Here is a 12881-nt window from a genome sequence, read left to right on the forward strand (position 1 = left end):
AAGTGATCCTCCAAATATTTTATCCTAATTGCTTTAATACCTTTTTTCACTATTTTTTCTCATCCAATATTTTGATGATTGAACTTTAAGAAAATCTGTTAGAACTTAGAATATATCATTTGAAAGAAAATGGTAACCAGAGAACGAGTGTGTGGGTCCAAAGTCCAAACCATATATGTCCTCGTAATAAATGAGTGATTCATTTGTTTATATTTTAGACTGGAAACGAATGATCCATATTGAAAGTCTCTTTTTTTTTTTCTGGTCAAGGGAAAGTCCCTCTTTTGAACTTATACTGCAAGTCAAGGCCAAAAAAAAAAAGAACTTATACTGCAAGTCTTTTAAAAATAAAATAATATGGATATTAGCCTTTGATCCATAGATTGACCATTCTGCTTGTAAAATATTTAAAAAATATGCAACTTGAATGGACCTAACCCAAATGCAACGCAAAATGCCGTGTTGATTTTTTATTTTAGTTTTTCATAGGTCCAATATACGGTAAATAAACTGGCCTTTTATTACTGACCAAAAACAAAATTAAAACTAGCCTTTTATTGAATAGGTCTAACAAGAAGATTATATTTTTATTCTTGATCAAATCTTAATATTTTTTAATTTAATTTTGCTTATATAAAAATAACTCCCCCCTCTTTTATTTATACAAATAACCTTACAAGTAATTATGACATCAAAAGTGTTTCGTTCTGGTTGAGCCAAGGTATATGACTCCTTTGGTGGCTGCTTAATTTCTGGGCAGAACTATACGTCGTCCAGAGAGCAACATCATAAGAGAACTTCGGCACTGTGAAACACGGCGGTGGGAGCACCTGCAAAAAGCACTCCGACACTCAAGTCAGTAAGAGATATATAAACGGTATAATGAAAAAAATATGAGAGTGATTTGTAATCTGACTCCATATGAGTTTCTTGATTTGTTTTTATAGACGAGTGGAGGGCTCACCTCCTTGTGTTTGTTCCGATATCCTAGCGAATGCCATTGTTAATAACGGGATGAAGATAATACTTGACTTGTATGTAACTGTGATCAAGTTACGTTTGGAGTCGGTCATTAGTTCTGAAATATTTGGTCGGTTATGGTGAAGGGATAGTTGCCGAGTTTTTAGGGGTACACGTCATAGCCCCAAAACTTGTTTGTCTCCATATTTCGGGTGACAGGCAAGCTTTATATGTTTTATTGTGGATATTTTTTCCTCGTGTTGTTTTTTGGTTGTTCTCGGTTTGGGTGTTTGTAACTTGGGCTTTTTGCTTTTTTTTTTTTTAATAGAAAGAGGTGTCGAAGAGATATGGGCAATATTGGTGGGAAGTTTGAAAGTGTTTTTACTTTGTGAATCGTACTTTCATTAATTACCCTTTTTTGCCGCTTGGATTATCAAGGTCTGTGGCGGTTATCTCTCTTGTTTCCACTAAGTTAGTGGGCTGTAATAATTTCTGCTGCATTCTCAACATTCTATTCTTTCCGAATTCTTCCTTCTTGTTTGACCTATCATGACTTCTAAAGGTTAGTTTTCTTTTCTTGATCATCTTTGTTTCTTTTCCCTGTAATGGCGAGAGAGAAAAAGAAAGAAAAATTGAAGGTAGTTGAGGTTAAGAAAGATGACCCATATCATTGGGTGCATGATGATGTTAGGACCCGTTCTTCGTCTTATACTAGTGTTGAGTCAATGCGAGAATTGGAGAGTTTGAAGTTTGTGAGAGGTGGTTCTGGTGTGTCGGTTGAGCTTTTCCCCTGTTCTGGTGAGGATAAGGTTTGTGAGAGGAGGGGTGACTGGCAGTACTTTTATATGTATACTCCCTGTCTAACTGAGTTGCGTGTGCGTTTTCCCTTCTCTGCTTTCGAGTGTGATGTGTTGACCCAGCTTAACTGCGCGCCCTTGTAGCTACATCCAAATTCTTGGGCATTTCTTCGTGCCTTTCAATGTCTGATGGATTTCCTCTCTTTTCCTTGTGCCCTATTGCTGTTCTTTTCTTTGTTTCAATCGAAAAGGGTTCGAAAGATTTTGTGGGTTTGTCTTAACAGTTTTTCTGGTCGCTCCCTTTTTTTGCTTCACAAGTCTTCTTTTAAAAACTTCAAATCCCTTTTTGTTAAGATTCGATCGGTTGAAGCTGAGTATCTGTTTTATTTAGACGATGAGCTTATCGAAAGATTCCTCCTTTACTGGTGTTCTGAACCGAGCCAAATCCTTGAGGCTACTGAGCGGAGTGAAGAAGAAGACTCTTTTTTAAATTTTCTGATTGAGAGCTTTGCCGCCGGGGAGTGTTTGTCTATTCCTGAGCTTTTGCATTTGTATGATTCTGGTGATAATGAGGGCTTGAAAATTTATATAGGTAATATTTTGTCTGCTATTGATTGTGTAAATGTTATTGTATTTTCTTAATATTTGTTTTGTCTGTAGGTGGACGAGTCCCCCATCTTGATCCTTCTCGATTCTAGTCCTTTTTGAAAAAGAAAAAAGAGGGAGATGTTGGTGGTTCAGGGGCTCCGAAGGAGGACGGTGGGCAAGCTGCTCAATCTACTGCTCAGCCGACATCTTCGTATAAGAGGAAGAGAGATGACACTGAGAAGTCTTTGGAGGTTATATCGGAGGGCGATCAGGAGGCTGTTGGTGGTAGTAAGCCCGTATTTGATCGGCAGAAGAGGCTTCATGGTTTCATCCCTGGTACTAGTTCTCACTCCTTGTGGAGCGACCAGTTTTCCTTTGCCGAGCTTTCTGACAAGGTGTCTCAGTATCCTGGTGACATGCTCATGACTCATCGGATTGGTATGGAGGGACTTGGGAAGTTTGTTCAGGTTGCTTTATTTTCCTCTTGGCTCTTCTTTTATTTTTCCTTTTGCTGCTTTATTCTTACTTGGTGTATATTTTGTAGATTGCCACTTCTCGTCTGATGTGTGTTGGCCGTACTACTGAGCTTATTGGTGCCGAGCAGCAGGCGGCTGTGGATAAGATTTCTGACCTGGAGAGGTCATACAAGGTGAAAATTGTCGAACTGGAGAAGTCATCAAAAGAAAAAGATGATGTTATTGTCAATGCTACAGCTAAAATGAAGGATTCTAAAGAGGAGATGGGTCGTTTGAGGGATCAGATTCGGTTGCTGCAGGCCGAGATCAAAGAGAGTGATATTTCTAAGGGGAAACTAACATCAAGGATTCATGAGCTGGAGGAAGATGGGATGGAGATGTTCTCCTCTGGCTTCAATCGTGCCGTTAGTCAAATTGCGTTGTTAGCCCCTGATTTTGACTGTGACCGACTTGATGTGACTAAGACCGTGATCGACGGAAAACTAGTGGTGGATGGTACCGTGGAGGAGCATGATGAGAATGTTCCTCCTTCTTGATTTGTTTGCTTGATTATTTTGGACATGCTTGTCCTTTTGATGTGTAATGATAACTCTTTTTGCTTTTGCTGACCAAGTTGTGGTCAGTTATGAATGTTTAGCGTTGTTTTGAACTCGAGTAACTTTTGTTTATGTTGACTGAGGTTAGGTCAATTTGACAATGTTGTTTTTGGAATATAGTAATGCATGCTTAAATGCTTTTGTATTTGAAGAGTAGAATAGGATGGGAATAATAAGTAAAGAATCGATCATGTTTGTTTGATTTTGATAGATATATTGGGCGTCCGGCCTCGTTAAAACCCTCCTTAGGTAAAAATCCTTGTTTGGGAAAAAACCCCTAAGAGGGAAAAAGAGTACCTTCATCCGCGAAATGTACAATTTACGATCTATACAACTTTAACGATGAGATGTTCCAATTTCCAAATACTGAGTCGCCTTGTAATGTTTGCAGTTGGTAAGCCGCCATTCCGAGAACTTTTGTGATCCGGAATGGTCCTTCCCAATTTGCGGCGAGCTTACCGTGTGTTGGAGGTTGCCTAGCTTCTTCTGTTAGTTTGAGGACTAGGTCGCCAACATCGAATGTCCTCGGTACCACCTTTTTGTTGTGCCTTCTTTCAACTATCTGCTTCATGGCTCTTTGCTTGATAGCAGCGATATCTCGATTTTCCTCAGCGAGATCAAGCTCAACATTTCTTATGTTATCATTGTGTTGTTGATTGTATAGCTCGGTTCTTAGAGTAGGAACGCCAACTTTAATTGGAATCAGTGCTTCTGATCCGTAGACTAGTTTGAATGGTGTCTTGCCAATGGTAGACTGTATTGTTGTGTTATAGCTCCATAGTATTTCTGGGATCAGTTCTGTCCATTCTCCTTTTGCATCATTGAGCTTTTTTCTCATTGCCTGCAATATTACTCGATTAGCAGTCTCAGCCTGCCCATTGGTTTGTGGGTGTTCGACTGAGCTAAAATGATGTTGTATGTTAAAATTTTTCAAAAATGATGCTAGTTTGTTATCTGTAAATTATCTATCGTTATCTGATATTATCTCCTTTGGTATTCCAAACCGACATATAATATTTTTTCATATGAAAGATCATACCTTCTCAGCTGTTATTCTTGCTAGTGGCTATGCTTCTATCCATTTTGAGAAGTAATCTATTGAAACCAAAAAAAATTTTACTTGTCTTGGTGCTATTGGAAATGGGGATATCGAGCCCCCATCTGTGGAAAGGCCAGCTTACCTCCATATTGTGCATTACCTCGGCGGGCCTCATCGAGATAGCGGCATGCTTTTGACAGTTGTCGCAGGTTTTTACTTTCATGATGCAATTCCTCTTCATAGTCGGCCAGTAATATCCTGTTCGGATAATCTTTGCCGCCAGATCTCGTCCTCCTATATAGTTTCCACATACACCTTCATGGATCTCATTCATGACTTTATTTGCTTCATTTCTACCGAGGCATTTCAGCAATGGATGTGAGAACCCTCGCATGTACAGTTCTCCTGCGACAGTTGTAAAAAGACTTGCCTTTCGTTTGAAATTTTGAGGGTTAGTCTCATATCTGGGAATAATACCAATATTAATATATTCAAGATAGGGTATTCTCCAATCATCTGTGTGAGTGATGCTCATTATGCATAGTGACTCAATGCTGGATTTTTCTAGTGTAAGTTGTGATAGTGCCGATGTTTGTGTCTAGCCCTAGTGGTGACAAGTTTAGATAATATATCTGCTCTAATGTTCTTTTCTCTATGCACATGTAATATGATGAATCTATCAAATTTTGAAATAAGATCCTTTGTTATGAGCCAGTACTGCTCTAACAAAGGATCTTTTACCTGGAATTCTCCTTTGATTTGTTGAACCACCAATAGGAAATCGTAATGTACTGTTAGGTTCTATACTTGGAGGCTGTGGGCGAGCTTGAGTCCTGCTATGAGCGCCTCGTATTCGGCTTAATTGTTGCTTGCCGAGAAATGAAATTGTAGGGATTGTTCGGCTATCACTGTGTCTCCTTATTTTAGTACTATCCTGGCTTCGCTTCCTTCTCGGTTTGATGCTCCATCCACATGTAACTCCCAATTTTGGGTGTATTGGTGCTCGTCAGGTGTGAGCTCGGAAATGAAATCTGCTAGGATTTGGGACTTCAAGACTGGCCTTGACTGAAACTGGATATTGAACTCAGAAAGTTTGATAGACCACTTGGTCATCCGACCTGCCAGCTCTGGTTTTGTTAATATTTGCCTCAATGGTTGGTTCGTCCTTACAATTATTGTATAGCTCTGAAAGTAGTGTCTAAGCCTTCTTGCTGTTGTTACCAGTGTTAAGGCCAGCTGCTCTATTCTTGGATATCTCCATTCTGTTTGTTGCATGACTCTGCTGACGAAGTATATTGGCTTTTGTGTTTTTCCTGTCTCAGTGATGAGAACCGAGCTTATAGAATAATTAGAAACAGACAAATATAAGTATAAAGGTTTACCGACTTCTGGACTCTGCAACACAGGTGGCGATGATAAGATGGTTTTGAGTTCGGCGAATGCCGTCTCGCATTCCTTTGTCCATTCAAATTTTTTATTCTTTGATATCGTCTAGAAAAAGTGGCATGATCGGCTCGACACCGCTGGCAAGAACCGTGACAGGCCGCTACTCTTCCAGCTAGTTGTTGTACCTCTTTTATCGTTTTCGAACTTGTCATGAGTCACATTTTTCAGCATTTGCTTCGATTCCTCATGAAAGTCAACATAAATCTGAGGAATGCCTCCTTGTACCCCAAAGGCACATTTTTCTGCATTGAGTCTCATGTTGTATGCTCAGATCTGACTGAATATTTCTGTGAGGTCTTCGCGGTGGGATTTCTCTGGTGTGGTCTTGGCGACCATATCGTCCACATAGATTTCAATGTTTCGCCCTGTCTGTTGATGGAATACCTTGTCCATTAGCCGCTGGTATGTTGCACCTGCATTCTTTAGACCAAATGGCATTACTCTATAACAAAAATGTCCATGCTCAGTTATGAAGGCTGTCTTGCTTTGATCTTCTGGATGCATAAGGATCTGGTTGTAACCAGAATATGCATCCATGAAGCTTAAACTTTTAAAACCTGATGCATTATCTTCGAGCTTGTCAATACATGGTAGAGGGTAGGTGTCTTTCGGACATGCCTTGTTGAGGTTTGTAAAGTTGACGCACATGCGCCATTTACCTGAATTTTTTCTTACCATTACCACGTTAGATAGCCATGTGGTGAAGCAGATTTTTTGATGAAGTCAGTGTGAAGTAACTTCTTAGTTTCCTCTAGAGCCGCCTTTGCTTTCTCTGCTCCGAGGTTTCTTTTCTTTTGTGCTATAGGTCGGATCGTCCTGTCTATTGCTAGCTTGTGGCAAATGATGTATGGATTTATGCCTGGCATGTCTGCAGGAGTCCATGCAAATAAGTCGGCATTGGCTTGTAATGTTTGTATGAGCTCCAATCGCTCTGGTCCTTGTAGTGCTTGGCCGATGTAGGTGAATTGTTCTGGGTTTGATGTCAAGGGAACCTTCTGGAGCTCCTCCATTGGCTGAGGTCTTTCTCGGGTGTCCTCCCTAGGGTCGAGTTCTACTAAGGTCAGTACCTCATTTGTGCTGTGAATTGCTTTGACCTCTTGTTGACATTTTGGTTCTGTGTCCGATCTTTTTAAGCTTGCATTATAGCATTGTCGAGCTTGTTGGTGATCTGGATGGAGCGTCGCTATCTTGCCGTCCTGTGCATGAAACATAACATATAAATGAAAGGTGGATACTACTGCTCTGAACATGTTCAAAGCAGGTCTTCCGAGAATAATATTGTAAGGGTTGGGGCAGTCAACTATAAGATATTGTATATCTATGGTTCATGTTAGTGGGGTTTCCCCCAATGTCGTTTTTAGCCATATGTAACCTTTAATTGTGACCCTTTTTCCTGAGAAGCCTACCAGCTCTCCGGATGAGGGTTGCACTACTTTTTCGGATAATTTCATTTTTTGAAAAGTAGAATAGAAGAAAACGTATGCACTACTACTTGGGTCGAAAAGGACCTTTCTTACCAATAGTTCGCCTATTTGGATTGAGATCACCACAGGATCGTTTAAGTTTGGGATGGCCGAAGACATGTCTGCCTGGCTAAAGGTGATTCTGAGGTCGCTTGCCCCTTTGTTGTTTTGTGGCGTTGTTCCCTTGATGGGCAGCATTGCTCGGTAGCTTCGTTTGCGCGCCGAGCTTGTTTCGCCGCCCCCAGCAAATCCCCCAGATATGCAATTTATAATTCCTTTTGGTGGATTAGGGTTGGACCACATATGGTCATTTTTTCCCTCCGTGGTTTGTTGACACTCTTCTCGGTCTCGAGCACTTCTTTTGTTTCTTCTTCCTTCAACATACTTGTCCAAGAGGCCTTGCCGGGCTAACCTCTCAAGTAAGTCTTTGGCAATCACGCATTCATCCATCGTGTGTCCATATTTCTAATGGAAAGCACAGTGTTTGCTCTTATCTACAAATCGTTGATCCTTGTAACTTCCGGCTCGGGCTGGAGGCTTTATAATTTTAGCATTGAGGATTTCTTTGATTATATTCTCTCTTTGGTGTTGAATCTGGTGTAATTTTTGAATTTTGGAGTGAGCTTGAATGGTTTCTTCGGCTCTTTATTGTTTGGCGATCTTAGTGATTTGTCTTCCTCCTTTCTAGGTTTTCTTTCTGTCCTCTCAGCCTCACATATCTTTTCGATCTCCATCTGTCCAGCCGCTATTTTCCGGAACTCTTCCAGTGTCTTCGGCTTAGTCACCACAATTGTTTCTCGAAACTTCCCGGGTCGGAGGCCGGCCTTAAGGGCGTGTAATTGACTGCTGGGTCTAGATCTAGTATTTCCATTGTCGCTTTAGCAAACCTGGTCATGTATTCCTTCAAGCTTTCATGCTGTCCTTGTCGGATGGTGCCAAGGTAGTCAGATCCGTGTACGTATATCATTGAGGCTGCGAAATAGTCAATGAAAGACCTCGCTAACTCTTCAAATGAGGAGATTAATTCTGCAGATAGTTTAGAAAACCAAAGTAATGCAGCACCATCAAGATACGTAGGAAAAGCTCGGCAGAGTATAGGTTCATTATTAGCGCCGTTAAAAACATCATAGATTGGAATTTTTTAACATGAGCCCGGGGTCACCAATCCCCTTATATGGCTCCAGTGAAGTGGGTAGTACGAAATTCTTTGGCATCTGAAAGTTGGTGATCTCCTCTGAGAATGGGTTGTCCAAAGTCATCTTTTCTTTCGGTGGATTGAGACACAGCGGATCATTGTTGCCTTGAGCGGAGCCTTTGCAGCTTCCTCCCTCCTGCTTCTCAACATTGTTGCGGACGGATATTTCGGCTATCCTCCGGACTTCCGCCTAGAGTTCAGCGATTTGAGTTAAAAGCTCCGCTTGTGTAGGTTGATGAGCTCCGTTGTCAGTCATGCTTGGGGATCAGGGATCCTGTTAAAGCAAAGAAGAAGAGCTAGATAAAGAAAATTATGGGGTCAGAAAAATTTTGGACCCCACGGTGGGCGCCAAATGTTTTGTTCTGGTTGAGCCGAGGTATATGACTCCTTCGGTGGCTGCTTAATTTCTGGGCAGAGCTATACGTCGTCCAGGGAGCAACGTCATAAGAGAACCTCGGCACTGTGAAACACGGCGGCGGGAGCACCTGCAAAAAGCATTCTGACGCTCAAGTCAGTAAGAGATATATAAAACGGTATAATGAAAAAAATATGAGAGTGATTTGTGACCTGACTCCATATGAGTTGCTTGATTTGTTTTTATAGACGAGTGAAGGACTCACCTCTCCTTGTGTTTGTTCCGATATCTTGGCGAATGCCGTTGTTAGTAACGGGCTGAAGATAATACTTAACTTGTGTGTAACTGTGATTAAGTTACATTTGGAGTCTGTCATTGGTTCCAAAATATTTGGTCGGTTATGGTGAAGGAATAGTTGCCGAATTTTTAGGGGTACACGTCAAAAAGTATTTCTCAAATCAAGTATTCAAATATAAATGACTATATATATACAAAATTAAAGCTCTACTTTAAAAAGAAATTTAAACAAAAAAGAAAAAAAAAACTTTTCCTTTTTCTTTGCCACAATGTAATGAAAAATGTTGATTTTACCATGAAAGAAACGATTTTATGATGATCAGAACCAAACATTACGCTGAACATGATTCACAAGATACATACTCATATATGAAAGCTTGATCTGTGATCAATGTTCTTTATAAAATATTGGTGCAGTCGTTGACCGGAAAAAGTAAAACAAAATAAAATAGTGCGTGATGAAATGCGTTTTGGTATTAGGTTAAACACTTTTGAAAAAAATTTAAAAGTCAAGTACTTGTTCTAACTCAAATAACTTACTTATTTTTATTGGGAAATTATTGATGAAATGTTAAATTTATCAAGAATATTATGATATTCTAATATTGATATTAAAATTAAAAAAACAACTAATACCTGTCTAATTGAAATGACACATTCGCATACTTCTTAATATGTTATATTCGGATTCAAATTTTAGCAATATCAAGCAATAGATAAAAACTCTTAAAATATTAGATATATAAATAAATAATGTATATAAATTTATGATGTAATGCCTAAAATTTGAGTTATCTAATCTATCTAGAAAAACAAATCCCACAATTAGTTATATAGAAGAGGTTGTTCGGTGCACGTCAATATGCGTGCTGACCAACATTAGGTCACCATTCTATCAACGGCTAATACAAATACAAATTATATATATAACTTGAAAATTTCATACAAAAATGGCGGTTAATTCTCAGCTATAGTAACACTTCTAAAAAGCATAGCAGCCAAGTCAAAGAGCATAATTATACACAGCACAATTCACCAACAAATGTATACTTGGGTTCCCCTTTTTAGAAACTGAGGTTGAACCATGGCACAAGATCAGAAGATGTAACTAAGTTGAACTAAGAGTAGTGTGAAATGCTTTAATTTGTTAACTGTTGGGAAGGAATAATATTGAGAGGGACAGTTCAGACTTCCTCACAGCATCTGGCATGAGGTTTGGGATAGGAATGTTAGTGCTATTTTATTATATGGTGTGCTATCTGGAACCGACTTGTGAAATCGGTATTCCAGAATTACATCAACACACGTTTCAATCGCACATTAGACCACCCCTTAACCAATTTTGCTACCAATATAGCACATAGGTTTGAGAATTGGATTATTGGCTGGATTAATCGGATTAACTAACTGAAAAAAGGTATTTGGCTAGTTTTATTTAGACAAAAGAATTGGTTGCAAAAATTAAATTTTTTTTTGGGTAAATTCAATTAAAAATACTCTTTATAGAAAAATATATACCATATATATAAAAGTATATTATTTATTATATTTGATTTGATTTCGATTAACTTTTTATTGTTATTGTTATTATTTATTTTATAATAGTGACAGCGATAAATGGATCTAGGCCAACCCAATTAAACTGAAACTAATTTTATTCAGACAATTGAAGTACTATGTCATTATTATAGTTCCAGCAACAAATATTATCACCAATATGATATTGATGGTTGATTATGTTACTATATTTTATTTGAAAAAAGTTTGATAACTAAAATTTTTTAGTCATAATTAGTTAAAAAATTTTTATATTTTATTTCATTTATATTACTTAATAACAGTTTTATTTTTTACTCCACTCTTTTATTATTTTACTTATCACTATTCTTATCAAATCTATTTATTAATGATATTAATTATAAAATCATATCCTTTTTTATTAGGCACTGTTGTAATCAATACTTAATATTCTTTTTTATAATTTGATTTTTATATATAAAAATACAATAAAAACTAATAATAATTATATTTAAGAACAGTAATTATAATATCAGTTATATTAAATAATTGCAATTGACTTTAATTTTTATTTTCTTTAATTCATTTATTACTATTTCAGGAATTAGAAAACATGAAACCCTTGTTTAATATCTTTATCATTGTTACAAGGATCATGAATTGTAGGTCGTATAGGTTAGAAGTTAACAAACACAATTCTAGTTCAATTACAAGCATAATTGGGATAGGTCAAGGAAATTTACAAAAATTGCTTTTATCATTGCAAATAGTATGACATTTGAAATTGACCTTAACACGGTACTTATGTCAAAAGGAACTGAAGAATAATTTGAACAACAAACAGACTCACTCAATGAAATTGTTGTCAGTCAACCAATTTTTGAAAATATAACCACATTAGCTTTGATGAGGTATGATAATAAACTAATATAATTTTTTTTGTGTGTTTTTATGTGCATTTATAATTATAATGTACTAATTAAATTCATACACATAACATTCATAAGTTCATATACATAACATCTATAATTACATACAACTAACATCTAAAAATTAAATTCATGTTTATTAGACATTACATCCATACACATATCATTTTTTAGTTATTGCATAAGTAACTATCAAGTTACTACAAATGTTTAAATTTTATCATAATTGAATTTAAAAAATGTCAAATTCTTAAATTAATTTATTTAATTGATAAATTTACTCATGACATCCATAAATTTATACACATAACATTCATAATTTCATATTAATAACATCCATAATTTTGTGCACATAATATTCATAATTTCATACTTATGATGTCTATAATTAATAAATTTTTATAATTAATATTACCAAATTTTAAACTATGCGTCTTATTGTATTCTTCAAATTATCTCATGTGCACTAATAAGTCATAATTTTAATTATTAATATTTTTTATTTAATATTCATATGTATGCTTATTTATTGATTTTAATATAACAAGTTAATAATTATTTCTAAAAAATTATTTTTTTAAATTTTGTTTATATTTTATATTTTATTTTTTATTTTCTAATAGTCTATATGTAAAATATGAGTTGTATAATAAAAGTTGTTAAAATCTTTTAATTTAACCTCCATAATTTCTGCAGAGAAATTGCATTTTAATGAATAATAATGTGATTGAGGGATGTTAGGGATTTGATTTGAGAGAAACTGAAACTAATTTTAGAAAGAACATTAATGACTCTAACCATACAGAATAAATGTGAATGATAAGGAAAGTGAGTGATAAGAAGGTATATATCACTTATTTATCAAGAGAATAAAAATTTTTTCGTAACATTTCTATATTGGAATTACTCTTTGACTACCTAGCACTACCCATTTTATTTATAGCCTTGATAATAACGGAAGGAAGGTTAGAAACATGACGTGTAAACATGAATTAATTAAGTACCATCAAATATACTTTTTGAACATTTTCTTAAGTGGATACCCGGAAATCAGTTTGTTTTAATTTCCTTGGTTCTCAAGTCATGACTCAATTCAATATAAGTATCTTTTTTATTTTGACATTAGAGCCGCGTCTTAAAGTCAATTTATAATTACATAAAAATTAAAAGAAATCACAGTTGGAGACACGGAGTATTCAGTTCTTAAACTATAGTGAAATTT

The sequence above is a fragment of the Arachis duranensis genome, chromosome 3, assembly GCF_000817695.3.
Source record: "Arachis duranensis cultivar V14167 chromosome 3, aradu.V14167.gnm2.J7QH, whole genome shotgun sequence".
NCBI classification, from domain to species: Eukaryota; Viridiplantae; Streptophyta; class Magnoliopsida; order Fabales; family Fabaceae; genus Arachis; species Arachis duranensis.